Genomic DNA, 24,540 nt, shown 5'->3' with positions numbered 1-24,540 from the left:
AGATTGCATCAAAACTCTGTGTCAAATATAAGCTACTACTCTTCCTCCTGGATAGGAAAGAAGGGACAATGCGCTGGCCATAATGTTCGGTCATGCAATGTTCGAAATCGAGGGGGGGCTGCGAGCTACCCAGCTCCTCTCCGTAGCCTATAACCACCCCATTAGCAAATCTGTGTGGCAGACAATCATGCGTTTCTTATGGAAAGTGGCTTACTATAAGCATGAGGTCCCCTGTTGCAACCCAATCCATTCCACGTTGGAACTCAACACTCTGCGCTTGCTAAACCTTTTCCCAACCACAAAACCCACCTGCCGAGCTGCAGAGAGGGTGACCTCCTGCAGCCCAAGATATTTAAGTGTCTCCCCAGGGATAGCTGGTCCCAGCTGGACCCTGGGGGTACACTTTGCCTGCCCCCCTCGGTGGGCTGGGACACCCACTCACACCTCCCAACACCTGTAAGTACTATGAACCATGGCTCAAGTGGAGGGAACAAGAAGGGTGGACTCCACCCACATTTGTTTCAGTGGGAGGACGCCATCCCCCTTCAGTGTTTTCAAATAATTCATTTTTTAATTATTAACAAAAGTGCTTCTTCCATAAAACAGAGCCGAGTCTTCGATTACAACCCAGGTCGCGTGGCTGTCAGGCAAGAAAGTTACCCATGTGACCACAAGAATCTTCAAATAGGTCAATGTGAAACACGCACATTGACTTATACCAGCCAGGACACGGTTCCATACACAATTTCAGCTATACAAGGGGCGCCACTTTTCTATTTAGCAAGCAATGTTTTAAGAAATCATGTTCTATTGGGAACTGCTTATTTGTCCTGTGGACTTTCTGGCGTTGGCAAAGACAGCTTAAAATGAAATATACAAATGTATTTCAATTTATTTTAACTGCCTGTGAGACACTCCACACGGCAAATGCCAGAGTCTCCCACCCTTTTTATTTTAGGACTCGAGCCCTGCTATCTTCTCTGACCTCACCCCATCCAATGAAGAAGTGGGCATCCGCACAAACTAACATTTTCTATGGAGAAATATGAAAACAATTATAAGAGACTTTAAATTACTATTGCCACCGCTGATTTCTTTCTATCTGGGTATACATAAATATTCATACTTTTTGATAATTAGAAACAACTTCATAGATTTGTTCCATTTAAATATTAAATCATCATTTATTCAGGGCAAAAGCAGGGCTGACACATTTGTCACTAAAATTGCAGAGACAAGGCACAGTGAGATAAAATTATTTGCGCAGGATGGGATACTTAAGTTGAGCAGTGACGCCAGGATTTGAGACCAGTGTGCAACTTAAGCACTTTTAAGCACATCATCTCTGGTTTAGTCAGTCGGTGTATGTGTTATTGTTTGGCTTTCAAGAATACTATCCTTTATAAAAAAAAATAATATATATTTAGTTAGCACAGACATCCTAATAAAATTGCTTGGCAAGTATTCACATCCTTAAAGAAATGTGTTAAGAGAAAAAGGATAATTGTGGCTTTTTCTCCATCCCATCCCCTTGAATGTAGGAATACAAGTTCCAGCATGCAAAGTGTTGCAAGTCTAAAACATTACCTTCAGGATATGCAAATGCAGTTTCAAGACTTAAAGTCACATATCAAAAGATACTGATAGTTTGCCTGTGCATTATTAATCGAGGCACCCTGCATTGTTATGTGTAGTGTGAGGAAAATGTTAAAAGCCTTGTAAATGCAAACCCTTCTTTGTATGTCAAAGACAAACACCTAATGAAAATAAGAGGCAGTTTCAATGTTTTTTTCCTTAAAATAAGGCACAACATTTGATATTTGGCTGGAGTTTTATTTGGGATTGACCCATGAGTTATTATCAATTAACATTAGTAACGAGGTGGACCGTGTTTGGCATGCCCCATGAGATCCCAGTGGACTTTGAGTGGTGTTGTGTACCCTGTCTCTCAAAAGCATCTTCTGATCACTGCTGATGCTACAGGACAATCCTAGAAGCTAGGCAGGGCAGCACACACCTGTCTTCCAAGGCAACACCTGTCTAGGCCCAAATAAACGTCAAAACCTCAAGCAGTTTTGTTGATGTTTTAACCTAAGTGGATGCCTCCTGCTAGCGGTACTCAACTATGAAAGCTCTCCAAAGGATCTGTGGTGACCTGTCTTGTTTTTAGACTTTGAGTGGTGTTGTGTACCCTGTCTCTCAAAAGCATCTTCTGATCACTGCTGATGCTACAGGACAATCCTAGAAGCTAGGCAGGGCAGCACACACCTGTCTTCCAAGGCAACACCTGTCTAGGCCTAAATAAACGTCAAAACCTCAAGCAGTTTTGTTGATGTTTTAACCTAAGTGGATGCCTCCTGCTAGCGGTACTCAACTATGAAAGCTCTCCAAAGGATCTGTGGTGACCTGTCTTGTTTTTAGACACCTTTCTCAATAAGTTAGTCTGCATTTGGTGTTTTTTCTGCCCGGTCATGTTGTTCTCCTTGTAAAGGTAAGGTAACGTGGTCCTGGAAAGCGTCCTTCTGCCAATAATGTGCCCGCTGTGCTTCTTCGGGGTGGGGGCGGAAGAGGGCGTTAGTGGGATAATGGGAGAGTCAGATGCAGAAAATGGTTGTGTTGATGAGTGCAGGTCAGAAGCACCCATTACCTCTGTGGCAGTAGGGAGACTGTGTTCAGGAGGAGAAGGATTAGAAAGGACGCTGTTTTTTATTTCATACTCTTTCGCCTTTGCTTAATATCTTTTTTAGGCACATCTTATTCATTCAACCATATTGACAAAGATGTTTTTCTAATACGCATTTCCCATGTGCAACTCTTATAATGGGTCTCAACTTCCAGACTCACCAGCAGCCGCACGCAAGCCACTGGCTGGATCTCACTATTTAACGCATTGAAACATTGCAACCAAGATGCTCTTCTGCTTCAGTTTCAGAAAGCAGTTCTACATTGCAATGTGTGCTATACACATAATTTAACGTAAACATGTGTCCCCATAATGCTTTCTTTTTCATTTCTTCCATCTCTCTCTCACACACACACACACGCACAAGTATCTCCTTAACATCATCTGTGAAGATATCTCCCCCCAATCACCCTCTGTGCAGGAACATCTCCAATACTCTCTCTGAACTTGTCCCTCATTAAACACAGCAAAGTGTCCCTATGTATTTGCATTGGTACGAGAGCATCAGCAAGCACCTATGTACACAAGCACATCTGGGCAATGCCATGTCTGGGTGCCTTACGATAGTACAGGAGTAGCAATGGGAGCTGCATTAGCCGGGGGTACAATGGTGGCATTGATGGGGAGGAGGCCACCACAGTGACCAGATAGGAGTAGAATGTACAGCACACTATATTTACAATATTAAGTACACTGTATTGTATTGTATTTGTTATTTATATACCTTTTTCTCCACTTGTGTGACCTCAATGCATTTTTTCGTTGGTTGAACGCCCTTGGTGACCTTGGTCGATGTGGTCAGAGATTCTAGGGGATTAGCTTAGATGCGTGTGTGCATGTTTGCCATTCTGAGACTTGGGTGCCTGGCAAGGCTCGACTAAGCAGCCCAGTAGAGGTCAGACACGTTGGAGGGTGCTCTGGACGGTAAGAGATAGAATGCTGCTGTCGAGAGAGTCTATGTGAGGCCAGCTTTACCGGGTTCCTTTCGGGTGGTGGTCTCTCTATGCTAGTGGAAGAGGTGTTGTGGTATGTCAGGAGTTCCAGTCTGGACGGCTATGTGTGAAAGTAGGCCAGATGTACTTAGCCGTAGAAATGTTCTATCATGCATGGATGTTTGGTCATGTCTGTGGTCTGTGTCCACGCTAGTGGTGTGCACTGTACTTACCGTAGGCTGCGAGACTGCTTATTTGTCCGAGTCTAGAATTGAGAGTCCTGTAGGAATGGGCCTAGGTTTCCTACTGTAGCCGGTATCAGCGTATGATAGGCTGAGAAGGCGTAAAAACCTAGATTAGAGGATCCTGTACAGTGGGAGAAAGGCCTTTGTTTCGGAGTGCCAGAGGATTTTTGGATATGGCGAACCTAGGTTGAAGCTACACCTTGAATTGAGGATTCTGTGTAGGGTAGAGAGGCCTGGGTATCACACTGCAGTATGATTAGTCATAAAGTAGGCCAACTTGGAGGGTGCACCTAACAATGAGAATCCAGTATGGTGGGAAGGCGGCCCAGGTTTTGCAGTGCAGGAGGTATCCACATATAACAAACAAATGAAGGGGGTTACCCCTAGATTCGTGTAGGTGGAGGAGGGCCTAGGCTTTAAGGTCGTAGGTTTCATCCTATTGTATAGTAGGTATCCGTAATCTAACAGTCATCAATGATTTGATGTAACTGCTTGAGGAATAGGTATGTGGTGGGGGATTGCTAGTGTTGCGTGCTTCCCAGAATGAGTGATGCAGGTAAAAGTGGCATTGAGATAGTTAATGATCTGCGTGTGCTAACCTGGGCCACTTATCTCATTGTTAGTTGTCTCTCATGTGGACTGTTGGGCAGGGGCACGGTGAGCATGATGTGAGTATGGCCATGGCAATGGCTGCTGGCTTAGCTCGGGTGCTTGTTGGGTTAGAATGTTGTGGGTGTATTGATGGTGGATCAGGAATGCCACAACAAAAGCTGATTGCTTACCTGGAGTTCTAGTCGTCAGGCAGTGTTGTTGAGCGGTATGTGGTGAGAATGATGTTAATATAGCCACAGTGAAGGCTGCTGGCTTAGCTCGGTGCTTGTTTGGTTAGAATATTGTTGTGGGTGGGATGATGGTAGATCAGGAATGCCACAACGAAAGCTGCTGGATTACCTGGAGTTCTTGTCGGCAGGAAGTGTTGTTGAGCAGTATGTGGTGGTGTGCCGGGTGAAACCGCTGTGAGAGTTGCCGGCCCCAGAGTTATGATCAAAGGCAGTGGAGTTTATTAATGGTGTATTCACAGCGTGCAGTGGCTTAGGAGAGTATTGGGAAGAGCAAGGTTTTAAGGGCCTTCCTGAATTCCAGGTAGTTTTCGATGTTGTGAATGTGTATGGGGATGGAATTCCAGTTGGTTGGCACTTTGACGGAGAAGGAGGAGCCGCCAAGTCTTGTGGAGCTATGCGGTGGGATCACTAGGCGAACATCATAGCAAGATCTGAAGTTCCTGGAAGGTTGTTAAGGGACAATATTGTCTCACAGGAATTCATGGCCAGCGTTATGGATTGCGCGATGGGTAATGCACATGGCTTTAAAGGTGGTGCGTTGAGAAATAGGGAGCCAGTGGAGGACTCTCAGGGTAGTGCTGATGTGTTTTCTGGTGGAAATGTTAATGAGCAGGTATGCTGCCGCATTTTGGATTCTTTGAAGTTTCCATAGTTGGGATGTGGGCGCTCCTAGGTAGAGGCAGTGTGCATAGTCAAGGCAGGAGAGGATGATGTTCACCTTCGTGGTCTGAAACCTGATTGTGCTGGGTCTAGGAGGTTATTGGATTCAGCAAATTGGCCAAGCTGTTTGTAAGCTGCGCAATCGATCAGTTTGGCGATGAAACACGTATTGGAGATAGATCGTAGTTTTGGGGAAGAAATGGGTCAAGCGTTGTTTTTTTGAGGATGGGTTTGGTGTAGGCTGTTTTTAGGGCTTTCGGAAAAGATCCTGAGGTGAGTGAATGGTTAAGGATTGTGCGGGTGACATTACCTGCAAAGGTGGCAGTTAGTCTTTTCTTGAGCAATGTGGCTAGGCTCAGGTCATTTGGAGAGCCTGACGGGTGGCTGACTGCTACCAGCGCCAGGAATTCATGGTGTGTGATGGGAGATAAAGAGTCAAAAGATGATTGTGATTGGGGTGGGGTTTGTGTGGGGCATTGCGGTGGATGGGCGGTGATGGTAGGATTTTTAATTTGGCGATGATGGCGTTGTGTCTTTCATTGGCGGCATTGTAAAAGTGAATCGAGAAAGTGTTGCATAAGGCTTGGGAGCTTGGGATGGTCAGGTGAGAACATGAGGGTGATTTGAATTCTGCTATGCTTTTATTTAGTTCCTAATTTGGGTTGCGGGCATTTTGGATTCAGTTCTCGTTGAATGATTTCTTGCTTTTTCTGATTGCCGATCTGGTTCTGGTTGTCCTTGATAGGGTGGTTTTGGTGTGGGCTGAAGGTTCATCTCTCCAGGCCCATTCCAGACTGTGCTTGAGAGTTTTGAGGGTTTTGAGATTTGGGGAGAACCACCTCTGCAATGTTCTACATCTCTGTGAGGAACGTTTTGATGGGGTGAGGGGTTTGAGGGCATTGGTAAGCCAGAGGTCGAAGGCATCAGTTGCCGGTGGTCCTTCCGCTAGGAAGAGTGAGTTGAGGGAGTTGCGGAGTGAGAGATCAAGATATGGGGTGATTACTACTTTCTTCCACAATGGGAAAGTGGAGGGGGCAGTTTGTGGAGGATGTGTTTGGTGATGGCCGCTGACCATAGTGTTGAGCGGTATGGTGAAACTGAGTGTTGAGTGATCAGACCATGACAGTTTGCACGGGGTTTGATGATTATAATTGTGGTGCTGAATATTGCATCAAGGGTGTGGCCTCTGGGGTGGGTGGGGATGGATGTGTGATGTTTCAGATGGAGTGGATCTAGACTGTCTGTAAGTGACCTGGTCATGGGGTTTGATGGTGAGTCAAACCATATGTTGAAGTCTCCTAGGATGGTGAGAGTAGGGTGTTGGATGGGGTTAGCAGCCAGAGCTTCACCAAATGTGTCTGCAAAGTTTTTGTTATAGCCGGAGGGTCTATAGATGAGTAGGAAGCTGTGTGAGGTTGATGGGTCGAGTTGGAGTTTTTCCAGGATTGATTCATAGTCGGTGGGGCTGGTGGAGGTGTCCTTGGTTAATATCTTGAATTGGTCTGTGTGTAATATTGCAAGCCCCCACTCCTACGAGATCTGTTCTGAATGGTGAGAGTGTAACCAGGTGGGACGTTCTCGTGTGTGCGTGGTTGGTAGTCGTTCGAGAACCAGGTCTCAATGATGAAGAGGATGTCTGGGTTTTCTTCTGTGATGAGGTCGTAGATGTACAGTTTTTTTTTGCAAACAGACCTGGCATTGATGAGGGTGCAGGATATTTGGTGGAACGCCTTTGTGGGTGGAGGATGGGTTGTGTTTTGGGAGAGAACAGGATCCGCTGTGGGGAAAGGCAGAGTGGTGGGGGAGGGGAGGTGGAGTGTAGGGATGAGGGTGTAGTTGGAATTGGTGGACCGGGGAAGGAGGGGAAGAGAGATACGAGGGGGTTGGGTGCAGGGGGTGAGGTTTTGTTCCTATATTGCCGTGGCAGTGGTTGCGACCTGTGGTGGAGAATGGGAGATGCTAGTAGGGGCATTAGGTGATTGCGGTCTCGCCCTTTCCTTGGATTATGTTCAGTCATGAGAGAGTGGGTGGTTCTCTGGTGGGTGGAGTGTTTGCTAGAGCTTCTCTTGCTGCGCTAAGTGAGGGGAAGTGGGATTTGGGAGTGGTCTGTGTTTGGGAAGGGGGAATGTGAGTGGGCTGTGCCAGGGATTGTGTGTTCCGTGGGTGGGAGCTATCTGATCCGCCTCTCCATCTTGCTGCTCTTAATTGTGCAGAGCAGGATCTGCGTGTAGGAGAGAGTGACATTTGAGGAGGGGGAATAAGGTTGTGGGGGGTGAAAAAGCGGGAGTGAGGGGTGCCAGTTGGATGTGCACTGTAAAAGGGCGGTGAGCTGTGTGGTAATGGGGGTACAGAGTGACTGCGGTGGGTCTCAGTAAGGCTACTGGTGTGCCAGGGAGCTGCACAGTTGTGGCCTTGATGACTGCAGTACGGTTTGAGGGCTAAGTTTCACAATGCCGGTTGAGAGTACGGTATAAAAGGACTACCTTTGTGTATGGAACAGGAGCCAGCTAGTTTTGAGAGTCCTCTGTAGTGGGAAAGGGCCTACACCTGACAATGCAATGTGTGCACAAGACTAAAGACGGTTACCTAACAGTGCAGTTTGTGTACAGGACAAGACACAGCTACCTCAACAATGCAGTTTGTATACCAGACTAAATACAGCTAGATTTTAGAGTTCTGTATAGTGAGAGAGAGGACAAGACTAAAAACAGCTAGATTTGAGAGTCCTGTATAGTGGGAGAGAGGCCTACATCTAACAATGCAAATTGAGTAGAATACTAGACACAGCAACCTAAAATGCAAAGTTGGTGCAAGACTAAACACAGCTAGATTTGAGAGTCCTGTATAGTGGGAGAGAGGCCTACACCTAAAAATGCAAATTGAGTACAATACTAGACACAGCTACCTAAAATGCAAAGTTGGTGGAATACTAAATACAGATAGTTCTGAGAGTCCTGTATAGTGGGAGAGAGGCCTTCACCTAACAATGCAAATTGAGTACAATACTAGACACAGCGATCTAACAGTGCAAGGTGAGTATAACCCTCCCCCCACCTGTAGGCTGGTCCTACCTTGCTAATCACTGCTGGTCGATGGCTGACCAATGGCTTCCCCTGCGGACAACTGCAGACAGTCTGAGGAGCTGCTACAGTTGGAGCCGCCCTTTGCCGGCCCTTAGCTGCAGGGGCTGCACGGGCAGACTGCTGCCCTGGGTAGGGTAGTAAAAGGATCTAGACAGCCAATCAGGGGTCGGGACAAGCTAGGAGAAGGGTATTAGGGCCGTGGAAGGAAGCAGCAAGTGCGGGGACTGGGTGGGGGCTTCTAAGTGGGCCAAACTGGTCGGAGCGGCACAAGAGGGTCTTATTCCAAGTGTGCAATGCTCACCTGGAGCTCCGGTGTAATGGGACATCAGCTGCTTGCTACGGTGTGTACTCTGTGCAATGAGGGGAGGAAAGGCCAATGAGGGGTCGAGGGTGGGTTGAGAGGTGGGAATTAGGGCCTTGGAAGGAAGCAGAAAGTCTGGGGAACAAGCGTGGTGTGGGACCTGGGTGGTGACTTCTAAGTGGGCCAAACTGGTCGGAGAGGCACAAGAGGGTCTTATTCCAAGTGCGCAATGCTCACCTGGGGCTGCGGTGTAATGACAGATCAGCTGCTTACTACAGTGTGCACACTGTGCAACGAGGGGAGGAAAGGCCAATCAGGGGCTGGGGGTGGGCTGGGAGGTGGGAATTAGGGCCGTGGAAGGAAGCAGCAAGTCCGGGGAACAAGCGTGCTGTGGGACCTGGGTGGGGACTTCTAAGTGGGTCAAACTGGTCTGAGAGGCACAAGAGGGTCTTATTCCAAGTGTGCAATGCTCACCTGGGGCTCCGGTACATAATGTAGGGTTATCATATGCATTCTATATGTCTGTGGAAAGCCCTTCCACCGCCCTCTTATTGTGGTACCAGAAGCATCCTCTGCCTCGCCATGAATGCCCCTGATAGCCTATCAAGCCCCCCCTCAAGCTTATTCTTTGCATCTATCTCTCCATCATCTTTCCTGCATCACTCGGACAGGTACTGGCAGGGCCCACCAGATCCTGAGGACACCATATAAGCTTGCCCATGGGCCAGTGTAGTGGTCCACCCAATGCTGGGGCGCACCTGAAGCTCCTTATCACAACTTTTGGTAGCGGGCTAAAACACCAAATGAGAGATATATAGGGAGTAGTGTAATGGGCAGAGTTCAACCCCACAGTTTCAAATAAAGTAAGAATTCCATTCGAAGAAAATCATAAATAAAATAAGGTATTTTGGCCTTCATTACAACTCAGGCGGTAAGGGGTTTACGGTGCCGTAAACAGCGCCGACCCTTACCGCCTGAGTACGAGGTCCCTTAGCGCCATGGCGGACTTAACACCTGCTTTTAGCAGGTGTTAAAATCCATGGCGCTAAGGGACCATGGAGTTAATTACGCCACCGTAATTTACGGTGGCGTAATTAACGCCTTCCCCACTCCCATTAAGCCCTATGGGGCAAAAATGGGAATGGGGAAGGGTAAATGGGGATTGGGGACTTACCGCCCCGCCAAGGTCGGAATGGGGCGGTAAGTCCGCCAACCACCAAGGCGTAAACGTAGTTTACGCCATGGTGGTAAAGTCACAGCCCAGGCGGTAACTTACCGCCTGGGTCGTAATGAGGGCCTTTGTGTCTAGAACGCTACTAGCAAGTACCTGCTGTGAAAAGAACTGGAAGGGCACTATTCAATAGTCATAAAGGAACACCCACCCAGGGTGCCACAGGGGATAGTCTATCACTTCACTTGTGACTACTCCAAAGTGTACAACGTACCTTAAAATTCAGCAAGGGTCCTTGGGGCCAGGTAGCTGTAAGAACTTCTGCTTCTATGCAGAACAGCACAGAGGCAGACCAGGACAGAGGGAGATATCCCCAGTCCTCGATTCCCTATGCTCAGTAGAACACCAGTGTCCACAACTAATGTGAACAGTAGAATTTGGTCATCTGAAGAGATCTTGCACGAGTGCAGGGAACAGCAGAGCCGTCTCAAGATTCCCATTGTGGTGGCCATCTGATTCTGTTGTTTGTCCCCCAGAACAACAAGGTAAATATGCAAACCCTTAAGGTACATGGGAGGGTGTAAGGTAAAGGAGTAACTCTCTTCCTAATCACAGAGCTGTAATCTGCAAACCTTTGGTAGTCCACCAATCCCTGAGGGGCTGCCAAAACCAACTTTCACAGACGTCAGGCTTCACTCCATGCACATTCACAAACATGTCAAACCTGTTCTTGGCAATTGTAGTAGACAGTAGCCATCAATAGATGTAGTACCGTCCTTGTCCAATCACTCTTTCATTGGGACAGTGCCTGCCTGTTGGTCTCTTTACTGGTTTATGCGGGGGGGTCCTCGATGGGACACTCCCAGGGTACATCACGCTGTATCCCTCTAGACTCAAACGGTTCTACCAACTAATGGGGTCCATGCAAACAGCCGAGTGACGATATTTGGCAGGAATATATGGGTGCAGAGGGAGCCCGACCCAGACCTACCTGGTGTCACTAAGGTGGAGGGGCGGCATGTTCTACTTGTGTCCTTAGCCTGAAGCAAGGGTTCATCAGAGAGATTCCAGATAAACAGGCAGGGAATAATCCAAATAACCCAGGGCTTGTACTGTAATTGCGGGATAGATCTTTTCACCTCGCACCCGCATCATGTCCACAAGCTGCTGCTCTAGAGGCTGATCTGGGGAGACCCCACGTGCTGCCTGTCTGGGGTGGTGCACCTCCATGTACTCTTCTGAAAGGCATTTGGTGACTCTGGGCCTGCAGTCTCACCTCCACCCTCTGGAGCAGGACCTGAATTGCACATCCGATGCCTTTCATGGGCCTAGGAAGGACCGCTAGAAGTGTTCCTGATGCTATCTGTCACAGCAGAGGGATCAACGGATGACCTGAGATCAATTAAAGTTGTATTATTGGTTACATTTCGCTTATACAAGAAATTATACCTGGCTGAGCACACAGTAATTGGGTAAGGTACTACACAACGCACACTGGTATCTCACCAGATCATTCATGTTATGGCTCCGACCCTCTTTAGTTTGTCTGACAGGGGTAAGGCGCCAAGCACTACACAATTAGCTGGACCTCCGGGTACTTCCAGCTTTCCCCTCCCATTCACTTTAGCAGAGTAATATCTCAATGTAGGCTTGTGTTGTGGGCCTCCACATCCTGTCTTTGGTGTTTGCCCCGTCCCCTTCTCCCCCATGCTTAGGAACAGGTCTTAAAGGCTGCCATAATTGATATAACATGGCATTTATAACGAGCCTATACACAAGTGTTTCATAAGCTTGCTCTTCCTCATGGCACGTTCTTCCCTTTTCTTCCATTTCCTTCTCCTGGTTTTCCACCACTCTTTTTCAGTTATTGGCACAATTCTTTGTTTCTAAATCTCGCTTACCCTGCCTTCATTTCTCCCTCCATATTCCTCTCCTTGTGGTCTTTCCTTCTTTCCTTCCTACAGTGGTTACTCGTTCCCCTAATTTCCACCCGCAATCTCAGCATTCTCCTCTTCTTGCTTCTTCCCTTGGAAAGTCTCCTACTCCCCCCTTCTTCATCCTTTGACCTAAACAGTGCCACCTCTTCTGCATATGTATCTCTGGCTGCAGTTTCTCCTCCCACCTTTTAGAGGTTTTTTTCCATCTCCTCCAATTCTTCTCTTCTTCTCTCTTTTTCCCCCGACCCTCACTACACTCAAACCACTCCCTCCTCCTCTCCTCCACTTTGAACTCTCCCTCCTCCCATCTTCGCAACACTCGACTCTGCCTCTCGTGCTCATCCACTGCCTGACTCCTGACTCCTACACCTCCCTCTCCATGGGCATTGCTATTATGCATTATGTGCAGGCAGGTTTCATTGGGAATGTAAGAGGGAGACCCGCAAAAGCGGGGACGGTTAAATCCTATGAGACTAGTTGTCCATAGCCGTTTAGCGCTGTGTTTATACTGTAAGTGCATGGACAGAATAGAAGGTTATCTGCACAGTGGCTACGACAGGAACTTGGAAGCTAGAGGAGGAACAGTGAGTAGTATTCAAACCTGCTTTTGATATCCGCCATGATTTACCATGCCAACGGTGACATGCAACAGAGCGGGGGCTTGAGTCAGCCTCCCGGAATTGTAGATGTCTTTCTCTGGGGCACAGGGGGAGCCTCATCTTTTCAGGCAGACTAAGGACATAGGGCCATAGAAATGTAATATAATGTAAATGGTCGTGTATCGATCCAGTCTGCCGTTATTGGTGGTCTTGTTGCACTTGGCTCTGTAGGAAAAAAGTGGGGTGGGAAAGGAAAATACTAAACATTTGGTGTTGATAGGTGGGAAGTACCTGTCTCCTGAGTGCTAGTCTGCTTTCTGCATGCTTGCCACAGAAACGTGACAGTGTGTTATAAGGAAGAGACCAAGATTTTATAGACTTCATTGCTTTGGGTCGGGTTAGACACTGATGTGGGATAGTGTGACAGGGCTAAAGAGTAGAGCTTAGTTGTGGCTCTGTGACAAATCAACGTCCGGGGGCACCAGTGGTCCAGGGAAAAATATCAGTTTCTAAACCTTCAATCAGCCCCACACCTCTATTAAACTAGAAGGCATCCAAACAGATTGCACCACAAGTAAACTATAAAACTCCTTGTCCAATTTTGGTAACGTGGACAGAACCGCAGGCTTATCTCCACAAGGTCAAGGACAGATGATTAGTTGCAACACAATGAAAATACAATTCTTACCCAATGATAAAAGGGACTGTCCAGTCAAGGTTGTATAAACATATCTACTTTATTATTATTACAACAGACAGTTCTAGCACACTACAAAATGAAACCCACACAGTAAAGGAACACAGAGGACAGACAGTTTCATGAAAGAAAGGGATACACTCTGCTTTACCGACTACCCTCCTGTCAGTATCCAACCAGTCTCAACTGTTCAAGGTTAATTGGTTTCAGCAACAAGGGAGCAAGGGGTCATAAATGTCACTAGGGGCTGTTGAGAAAGGACCAGGGGTACAGAACCACAATGTACCTGGTGCTTGGATTTTCTTGGTGCACAACAGCGCAAGTCAGTTCCAGGATGCTTTGCAGCTTCTGCAACAGAGTTCAAGATAGGAGAAAGATGCAGGTTTCAGGCGGCAGGCAGTTTGGCAAGGGAGGCTGGATGGACGGCTGCAAGCTGGCCTACACGGCAGCTCAGGGTCGAGATTTGTTGTCTCTGTGCTGGCTGGCGGATCTGGAATGCCGGTTGAAGCGTCTTGGACGGCTTTAATGGCTGCAGCGCGACAACAGTCAGTGGTGCAGCCGGTTGTGGTTTGAGTGCTCGACTGACTCGAAAATGTCCTTAAAAGATGGACAAAGGGTGATGTTTGTATGGCACTCCTCCTAGCTTCTTTGCAGGGCTCATGGCATCCTTCCAAGACAGATGGCCCAAAGCTGAGGAGAGTGTTTGCAGGCAACGGCCTTGTCCTTTGTTCAGAGACTCTCACCCACCTAGGAAGCTTGCTGGAAGAACCTAGCAGGGTACACTGTGTGCTGGCTCGGTATCGGTTCTGAGGCAGCTGGACCAGTCCTCTGAGTCTGGTGTCAACCTCTGTTCACTGGGAGAACTTTAGGGGAGGGATCGTGCTTCCCTCTTGGAACTCCTGGCATTCCTTCACTGGTGAAAGATGTAAGGTAGACTGTACCTTCAGGCAGGGTCCAAATTAGTCCTTCTTCTTACTCCTTTCAAAGTCGTTGTATGATCTGCTAAGTGAGGGGCTTGTCCCTCTTTTAAATCCAAATGGGCTCCAGTGATTGGTGCAGGATAAGCCTACCTTAAGGAAACAATCCGGGGTCCCCGCCAAACATCTTCTGTTATGCGTGAGGTCAGGACTAGAGTGCTTTGCAACAGGAAAGGTAAGAGGTGACACTATGTACTCCTAGGTCCCACCCATCATCCTGTCTGTTGTAGATCAAAGTGTCTCTCTGGTTAACTAAGCCCTCTGTGGCTCTTGATCAAAGCACAGGTCTCCCTTGAAGTTTGTGGTGAGAACAGACTTCTGTCTCCCTTAAATCACACGCTTCATCCCTCTGAAAGGGGTCCGCTCTGCAGGTGTTGCATGTGGTAAATAGTGGACCGAGACACACCATTCACTGTCATTTATACAGAGTGGTGGGAGCTAGCTTTAAGGTGACCTTTTGTATATGAAAGAGGTGTTCATTTTCCTGTCCATTGTTAAGTTCTGTGACCAGGCCTATTCGCAGGGAGGAAGGTGTTGCCCTTCACCTCTGGATGTTTTTGTGTCCCCCTCGCTGTAAACTGTCAAATAAATGTGACAGGAAGGACTGTGCCTGTGGGCTGTGTACCCCAGAGTACTCTGCACTATGTGTTTGTTGTGCGGCAAGCATTAAAATATTTGTGCTGATTAGCCCCACATATTTTAGGAAGTTGAACTCCCATCATTCCATTTTCAAAAAAATCATCAAAAAAAGCCCAGGCGAGCACACACTCCCCGTGCAGATGGTCGAATCACTCACAGCCTTTGTTAGTGTTGATGTTCTAAAGAATAGGCCTATGTATGCTTTGTGTGTGCAGTTTAAGTTGGTAGGAGATCTTGGATCTAGAAGGCAGAGAAATAGTTAAACTTAGGCGTGGAAATGACCCTGGCAAGAATTACTCCCTGCAGATGGGGCCTAGACCACATCGCATGAAGGCAGAGGCATTGCTGGGGGGTGTCGGGGGGTTAGGGGACTATTGCTCCAGGTCTTTTAGTTGTAGCCCCAGATAGAATCTCAGGAGTTACAACCAAAAAGGCTAGCTAGCCCCCAATTCCGACAGTCCCAAAATTAGCATAGCCCCAGATCTTTTTCAGACCTAGCAACACCCGTGCATGAAGGGATGGATGCCACCCCGATGCTTAGTCTCTTTTCTGCAAACGCAACATAGCCAGACAGCATTGAACGAGCACCACCCACCGAGCCCGGCAACCAGGACCTCGGCCGACAAATTCTTTAAAATACGAAAATATTCATTCAGAGGGCTAGGCAGCACTTCACGGCTCTGCTATATTAGTGTCCGTTCCAAGAGCAAATACAGTGCAAAGCAGAGCAAGTGCCCCTGGATTTCAGGTGGGAGTGTGGCAGAGACAAGGCTATGTGATGTGTACCCTCGAGTGCCTACGGACCAAGTTATTTCGCTCCTTTCCTTGTTCAGGGTGGCGGGCGAAAAGTGGTTGCACATTTGTGGTGCAGGAGACATTTTTTCCAAATGTTTTACATCTTTGTTCTATGAATAGCCTGTGCCACAGGGCCCAGCCAGACATTGGGCTGAAAGGCTCGCTGTGGTCCCGCATCCGAAAATTGTTTATCAAGCATGAATTAATAATCCTGCAAGCAACTCTCTACAAATCAGTCCACTTTGGAAAATATGTTGCCGGTCCCTCGGGCTGCGTGTATAAATATTCAGAGAAACATTAGTCCCAAAGGAAGGAGCATGCCGAGGACGATGAAAAAAATATTTACTCCAGGAATGTTCTGGAAAATACTTAATTCCGCAGAGAATGGCACGCTGGGCCTGCAGCGAGAGGCCGCCGTCAGTGGGATGTAGTTACATCATGAGTGACGTACACAGCAAGTAGCAAACATGGGATGGCGAGAACCTCGATAAAAACTTCCTCAGCATTCCCAGGGTCCCAGGATTTTTTACTTTTGAAATGTGCCCTTTTTTGAGCTCGCGTGATGACGTGGAATATGTCATGTCAGGTTCCTCCACCATTATGTGTTCTGAATGCAAAGAAAACTCATAAGAACATAGCATACCTTTTCAGGAGTGCCCAGAAGTGCACTTCCAGACACAACATCCAAAAAAGTGATGAGTGGAAGCTTTTGAATAAACCTGAACCACTGGCATTGCTCTGGGCAACCTTCCACAACACCGTTTTATTTTAGCCCATCTGCGCCATTGCAAAGGGGGTTCAGCCATATATTAATCAGTCAGATATGGCCACCAATGGGAGCAGCCCAGCCTGAACTGCTAGGCCAGGTCCCCTCTGCACAGGAACACAAGCAACCACAGAAATGTTTCGGCCTTGTTGGGCCTCATCGGCGCAGTGTAGCTTGGTTTCCTATCGCACAAGGAGCAAAGGTTTTTCCGTACTGGAAGTGTGGCAGGAATAGTACAAGTCGCTCATGGTAGTGGCCCGAATACTCAGCAGGAGGTAGAACCCCTGGTGCATGCATGGCTCCTAACATGCCGAAGCCCCACCACCACCCCTTCCACCCACACTGGCTTACCTTGCCGAGCCCTTTTCCTCCCTGCCAATGCCTGTGAGGTGTCTTAATATAACATGAAAGGGAGGTCAAGAAGGGTGCCATCTGGAGGAAGAGGGGCCTGTTCTAAAACTGCCAGGGTGACTGCGGTGAATAACTGCCATGTCTTTGACCATCTTCCCCCAAACTCGTGGAGGAAAAGAGAACCAATGAGGTGCAACCTTAAACCAGGAAAACACTGCAGGAACAGAAGTTGCAGGGGCAGGATTGATAGGCAACTCAACAAGTGTGCCTTCACCACCAAGGAGATTTGATGAGAAGGAGCCATGTTCTACATGCCCACTGCAGGCAAGCACAGCTATGAAAACCAGAGTACCCCACTCTTGCTTACTTAAAAAACAGAGCGGTGGTGTGCTTTGCTCCAACATGACCAGAATCCACTTATTCTGCACCAAGGAAAAAAAAAAAAAACGTCCTTCCAAAAAGAATCTGCTGTGCCCAAGATTTTGCTGTGGAGTTAGTTGTCTGTCCCTCAGAGTCAGAATGTCAGCAAAGGGCCTCAGGCTGGCAGACACGATCTATTCCTGCACGTCGTTCATCAAAGACAGTCCTGGGTCGGGGAGACAAAAAGGAACCCTCTGCAGAGCATCGGCATGGTCCATACGCCACCCCAGGTACCTCAGAACCTGTGGTATGATCAGACCAAGGCAGAAAAGGAACCATTCTACTGGCACCTGAGGCATACCAAATGGAACTGCGTAGGGTGCATGCAGTGCGTGTCGTTCGGAAACAACTAGAGGCACCACACCAACAGCTGGTCAGATAGCACAGCAAGTCGAGCACTTGCTGATGCAGGTTCGAATCCCGACAGGGCCAAACTCAGCCTTTCATCCTTCCGAGGTCCATAAATGTGCACCACACACCGTGGGTAATAATAAGCAGTGCTCAGATGCCTGAGGGTTTTTAGCGCTATATAAATGCAAATTATTATTATGAGCCCAAGAAGCTGCTGAAGCTTCCATACTGAGGGTCTCGAAGAGATGGATAGGCAGGGGAGGGGCAAATAGACTCTCATTAAAAGGCAACACCGGAGTATGGTCTGCATCCCAAGTGGCTCTAATTAAGAACATGGGTGGAGTCTAGTGTTGAATCTGGGACATTGGCATTATTATTATTATTATGATATTTATTGAGCATGGACCTAGCTTTGAGAAGCAACGGAGCACTTTACAGAGGTGTACAGCAATACAGATACACAACGGAGAGCTTTTCAGAGGCATACACTCTTAGGTCTGTCGATGGGACTGGAGGCCATCCAGCAGTTGGAAACTCTTCCCTACAGGGCTGATGCTGAAGAGCTGTAACCAGGAAGTTAGCCTCCAGCCCCATCCACAGACAGAATCCCTGAACCATAAAGCCAGACAGGTACAGTTAAGTGTACAATCTGTGCTTCTGAATGTAGGCCAAAATCACCGTCATTACTTTCTAGAAAATGGGGAGCCATGCAGAGGCCAACTTGCAGACCCATGCACAGAATATGGAAACCAAAGCAACAGACTTCGGATGCATGTTGTGCAGTGGCAATCCTGGGATTTCTGGTGATATCCAAACCAGAGGTATTTTAATGGCAGGTAGTCGCTCCAGCAGGAGGCAGGACAAGATCACAGCCACTGTCAGCATCTTGAAAGGAATATCGAAAAAGCATTCTGAAGTGCCAAAGGATCATGATTGGCTGCAACTCTTCTGTTTTCTGGTCCAATGAGTACACAGGAGTAGAAACACTGGCCAATCGCAATCGACCCGTAGTTAGTAGGCATAGAGGGGTCCAGCTTTTACAAAAAAATCAATTGAGATATCCAGGACTACTTGATGCAGTCAGGGACATGGCACTATGCAAATTACCAATTCACACATTTCGGTATTGATGATATTAATGACAAGCAGTCCTACACAACTATCCGGGACACACATCTCCCTTGGAACCAGTCAGTGTCAGCTGATGATGATTTTAAGCATTTCGGCCTCTGCAGCTGGTCTGATCTCAAAAGGCATGAAAGACATTACAGGTGCAGGCATATCCTTACATGAAAAATCCTCCTCAGACAGTGTTGTTTTGGCATCAATAATCTCCCTGATATCACTTAGATTTCCAAACACGTCTTCCTGTATTGAAGTTCACTACATACTGTCCTTGAAAATGTTGCTTGACCCTCTGGGGTTTCAAAAGTTCCCTCAGAAGTCTAAAAATCTCCCTAGAGTTGGAACCAGCATTCAGAATTCTCATACTGTAGTCATCTTTTTTAGAATCAGTAATTGCCCCTTTATGATTCTTAGCCGCTATACAGTATATAGGACTTTATCTTCATCTGATCTACACCCAAGCCAGTTATTAAAAATTTCCTCTTGAGGATCTTCAACTCACGTTTCTCAGGAGTGTACCGTGTATGCTTTTTAGGTGGCAAAGAACAAGCCTTTAAAGGTGCAAGATCCTTAACCGTGTCAGAAAAAGTCTTCTGGTAACCAAAGTCAATATTATCTGTAGAATCAAGCAAGATTGCACAACGCCTGATCAAAGGACCATTGGCTTTCAATGACAATTTGTATGTGTTCCTAGATGTCAAAGTGGCCCTAGCTGGTTTACTCCTCTTAATCCGTGATGGTAATAACAGGATGAAGGAAATAAGTCTATGAGCTGCTGGAGAAAGGGTCATCCAGAAGCCTGGTGGAATCTTGTCCCATCCCAAGATTCCATCAGGCTGCTGGATGACCCTTTCCCCAGCAGCTCATCTCTTCCTTTTATCTCTTCCTTTGGTCGGGCGTTGTGCAATCTTGATTCTGCAGATAATATTGGCAGTCTGGAGTTGGGAGACCCCAGACTACATGTACCACTGAGTGGGGAAAAAGGCTTACTTTCCTTGGAGGAGTGCTGCCCATGCTGGAGTTGTGACATTGTAGCCACCTTTGTGAGCATGGCACAATGTGGAGTGGGACAAGAGGAGGAGTTCCTGGGAATTCCTTATTAACCTCCACCTGATTGTACATCATGTAGCTGGGTGGGCATCGCTTGTCCCCAGAGCCACGCTAATTCCAGTGGGAGGGCAGCCTAATGTGACAACGTCACAGTCACATTTTCATTCAAGATGGTTTTCATCAAGTCAGCATTTAGAATCTATTCAGTGTAAGCAACTCATTGAATTGTATCAATTGTGCATTAATACTTCCTGAAAGGAATACTATTCGTTTTCCATGTGCATCAACTTGCACAGGAACAAGTGTGCAGGTGCTGGTAGTTGGGAGGGGTCAGAAATGTGAGGTGGAAAACTTTGTGGAGATTTTTGAAAAGATGCCTTTTTATTAAGAAAAAAGGTTGGATGAAAGCCTCACTGTCCCTACCCTGATGAGGATGTCCCTCTAACAAAAGTTTTCTGTCCCTCACACTTGTACATACAACAACGCAACAATGTAATATATGGCAGTTCAAATAAATCAGAATTGATAGTTATGTTTGCAATCTGGTAACAGTCTCTCCTTATACTCTGGGTGAATTCCCCTTCTCCAGATTCAAGCAGGATTCTCTTCAACAGATTGTTGTTATGTTGTTATGTGTTATGCTAAAGCGCACCTTCACCAACAGGGGCACCATGGCGCTAAGGCTGAGTACTAAACAAGTGGCAGAGCCAAGCAGCAGAAGCGAGCTCAGGCAGACAACAGAAAGGTTCTTCAGTGCCCGCCTGAAGGAGAGATGATCAGTAGTCTCATGAAGAAACAGTGGGATGTAATTCCAAAGCAGGGCTGCAGCCACCTAGAACGAATGACCACCCACTCGGGAATATTTGAACCGAGGAACAACAATCTGCAGGGAGGTGGAGGAACATAGGAGACGAGGCAGGCCATAATGTCTTAATTTGGCCTGCAGATACCCTGGGCTTGTCCCATAATATGCTCGGTGAACCTTGCATAAAGCCTTGAACTTAACTTGTGTAACCACCAGAAGCCAGTGCAAAGAGTTAAGGATCCCAAAGGTTGACCGATGGGCAGCACCAACGGCCAATCTGGAGGCTGAGTTCTGGAGCACTTGCAACCATTGGAGAAGAAAAGCCGGCTGTGCCAGAAACAAAGCATTACAGTAATCGAGTGAACCCAAAGTGAGAGAAGAAACTACCACAGGATGAAGAGGACAAGGGAGATTGGGCAAGACCTTTGAAGAGTCCGTAGTTTAAAGTGAATGGATTGGCAAATAGCACTTATCTGCTCCTGCATAGATAGTGAGGCAGAGAACTTCACGCCTAGATTTTTGACAACAACAGAAAACAGGGGAAGAGCGCCAAGTTCCGAGAGCCAGAAAGCTGAAGACCACACTGAGAAATCAGGCATCAAACCGACAATAAACACCTTTGTTTTTTCTGCACTCAGGCGGAACCAATTTTTACCCATCAGGGTCGTACCACCGAGAGGCAGGAGCGACAATGCTCCTCAGTAGCCAGCACAGAAAGATCAAGCCACACCAGGATTTGCATGTCATCAGCATAAGAAAAACACTGAAAACCAAAATAGTATATACGTTTAATAAGAGGGAGAATATACAAATTAAAGAGAAGAGGAGAGAGAGACAAACCCTGAGGAACACCCCAATTGAGAGGTATAGCCACTGACATGAAAGGAGGAAGTGAAAGAGACTGGGGGCATTCAGAAAAAAAGGACCCAAACCAGTCAAGGCCCAGCCAGAAATACACACAGATAGCCTATCCCTGAGGACACAATGGTCCACAGTGTCAAATGCATCAAATGGTCCAAGAGAATCAGGGCTCCGATATTGCCCTGATCCACAATCAAGATTCAAAAAGGATATCTGGTCTTACAACAAAGTTCCAACGCAGTTCTTTTTGTTCCACCTTGGCAACAAAGTTCAGTTCCAATGCAGTTCTTTTTGTTCCAACTTCAATTCAACCAACAGTTAAAAAATCTTCAATACGTTTTTCCTCTTTCTATTTGTCACAAAGAGTTCAGAGCAACTTCTCATAAACTGAGAATACTTCCACAGTTCATTAGGGTAAAAAAAGGTAATTGTCAGAATAAATCTACAACAGTTCACAAAACACTTGTTTCTGTAATATGAACTTGTCAGGATGATTCTGCAATAGTTCATAATGAAAACACCTTAGTGGTTCTACAACTTCTTCTTCGAGACCTTTAACCATACCATAGTACTTCAATGATTTCCATCTGGTCCACTCACCTGCCAGGACCACTTGTACACGATCCTCTGCCCTGATGTATTCTCCTGCCAGGATAAAATGAAACTGTTAGCTACTACAAGTACATCTGTGGTAAAGGTTTGCTTCCAATATGTTAACAATGTGTTTTTCTTCACAACATCAAGTTTCACTATTTCTTCTGGGAAAACAAAAAACACATTGGTGCTGTTTATTACACACTTGTGATTGCCACATGAAATGCAGGTTATGCTCCACTCATCCTGAATACCTTCTATCAGAAGGGCAGCCCTCCTGTAACTCTTATTTCCCCAACTTCCGCATTACCCAACTGCTGACAATGGTTTTCTCTCACTCTTACACTTCTTTGGCTTTGACAACGTTGGTTTATGCCAGTTTCTCTTATAGCCTCCTTTACACAGGCGCAATATGAGTTACAAACACTTGGGTTCTTAATTGCCCTCTCTTAGCTTTCACAATATTGGCTCTTTTTAACTTGCATTGGTATTATTCTCTTTTTGATTTTGGCAATAGTTGTTTGTATTCATTTCTCGTAATATTGCCCTCTCTTGTTGACAATTATTCTGACCCAGATCAATACAGTCACACCTTTCTGGTCTGTTTGTCAAGCTCTTATTTTTCTGCCTTCAACTCTTTATATCTGCTTATAGTTTCAAATAGATTATTATTCAGCTTTACACCAGTTGGGTATTCAACATGTTTGGTTTGCCGCTTCACTCTTTTTATATTAGTTACATACTTAAGGCACCCAGGCTTGGTCAGCGTGCGATCACGGAGCATTCCGGGTTCACAATACAATAGTGAACTCACTGGGTCTGGAATGCATGTCCGCTCACTCGGGTGCCTCCGGGTCTTCTGCTTCTGCTGCTGTGTGCAGCTCGGCTACCTGCTTCTTTAGCTCCACCGTGGCCAAAACCAGCTGGAAAAGTAGTGTTCTCTGCTCCACAGGCTCTCAGGTGCTTGCCTGCCACCGGAGACTTACTTACTAGGGTGAAGCTTTGAAGTTTATGCTTCCCACCATGCAACCTCTGCAATCCCAGTCTTCGGGGGGAAAGCTTCCAAATCCAATGCTTCCCAATGTATGACCTCTGCAATCAATGTCTCGACACATGACAGTGGTCCCGGCATCTCTGCTCTCCTCCAGCTTCTGCTTCTGCTACACAGTGGAGGTACCACAACTACTCGACCTCTTGCTACTGCTCTCTATGGACTGCACCTGAGGGGGCCTTTTGTGACTCCCAGTCTCCCACAGGTGTGGGTCATTAACACCATTAGGCTGCAACTTGCAGTCTAGTGTCTCTACAGCCGTCTTCTTCGTCCCGGTTCTTTGGACATTGTGGGACTTGATGTCCACAATGTTTAAATCAGCTTTTCTTATGAAAATAGAAGTACCAAGTTCATTTCTCTCCTTAGTTATATTCCCTAAAGGAGTATTATAAAGATTCAATAAAGAGTTTGGCTTTACCTGGGAATTATGGTTTTCAGAATCTAAATTGTTAATCTTTAAAGACACATTTTTAATGTTCCCCTGGGGGTCATAAGAGCTTCCCGTTACATGTGATTTTACTGACAGACATTACAGAGTGGTAAATTTCATCACAGACAAAATACCAAACCGTTTTACCTTTTAATTTGACCCCTATTTTTTTACCCTTATAATACCACCCTAACCCCATTGCAGCCCATCATAACCCCTTCACCTCACTACCCTTTCTATATTTATTTAATGTTTTAGGTGTTATTTAATATCATGGTTCTCTGTGAAATTTACCTCCCTGTAATGTTTTCAGTAAATTGACTGGGTACTGGAGCTTTTACCTCTATAGATATAAGTGATTTTAACAGGAGGATTCTTACTCCCAGTGCATAACTGGTTATGGTTGTTTTCACCCACATGAATACAAGTCGCTCTGGAAAATAAAAGCTCTCTCTGACAGCAAGCCAATACATGTTCTGGTATCGCTGATATTTCCTTCTTGGAGGAAGACAGATACTGCATTTCATCCAACAGAGTCCTCCTGTTCCCCTGGGGCCTTTAACCTCGCAGGTGATCCTCCCAGCTGATACCACCCCCAGGGTCAGGATCAGGAAGCGGTTGCCACCCCGGCCACCTGGGACGAGAATTTAGGTTGGGTCTTTGTGAGGACTCTGCAGGATTAATCACATAGGGTATCATCACGAGGTTGGCAGTATCTCGGCGATAATTACGCCGGTATACAGCCAATGCAAATAGCGTTACTGTTACTTGGTGCAGTGCTATTAGCGGTAAGGTGTTAAATCCCTGACGAAAAGCATGCAGAAAGTTGAGATTTGTACCTTCAGCAAAAAACTGGAGGTAAAACTCCAACTTTCTGCCCGGCTCGTGATCGGGCCAACCCTTAAACGCGGTGGTAATAGCATTACCATCGTATTTAAGGGCTACCGCCCAACTCGTGATGAGGCTCTGTGTTCTGATTAAAGCAATCCAATTTAGAGGGAACAAGTCCTAAGAGAACAAGGAATAGTTTAGAAACTTGAGAGTCTTTGAAGCCCATGTCAGGTCGTCCCTGAGCAGATGCAAATAACGGGGGTGGAGAAGCTGGAAGGGACAGACAGATGGTGCAGAGTCACCGCATTTAGATTAAGCTTAACTTTTGTTATTTTTAATTCAGA

The 24,540-nt window shown here is 46.6% G+C and overlaps 1 protein-coding gene across 1 annotated transcript in view; it reads right to left on the bottom strand.

The window, feature by feature from the left end:
- LINGO1 (leucine rich repeat and Ig domain containing 1) overlaps positions 1-24,540 on the bottom strand; it is a 6,683,609-nt gene that overhangs the window by 3,094,879 nt on the left and 3,564,190 nt on the right. Inside the window, exon 6 of the mRNA XM_069624566.1 lies at positions 21,891-21,935. The gene's annotated coding sequence lies outside the window, so the exon portion shown is untranslated. The remainder of the gene's footprint in view (positions 1-21,890; positions 21,936-24,540) is intronic.

This window comes from Ambystoma mexicanum, chromosome 11, assembly GCF_040938575.1.
Source record: "Ambystoma mexicanum isolate Mex_15411 chromosome 11, UKY_AmexF1_1, whole genome shotgun sequence".
Taxonomy (NCBI): Eukaryota; Metazoa; Chordata; class Amphibia; order Caudata; family Ambystomatidae; genus Ambystoma; species Ambystoma mexicanum.
The sequence above is the reverse complement of the archived record's forward strand: the minus strand, read 5'-3'. Positions and strand labels throughout refer to the sequence as shown.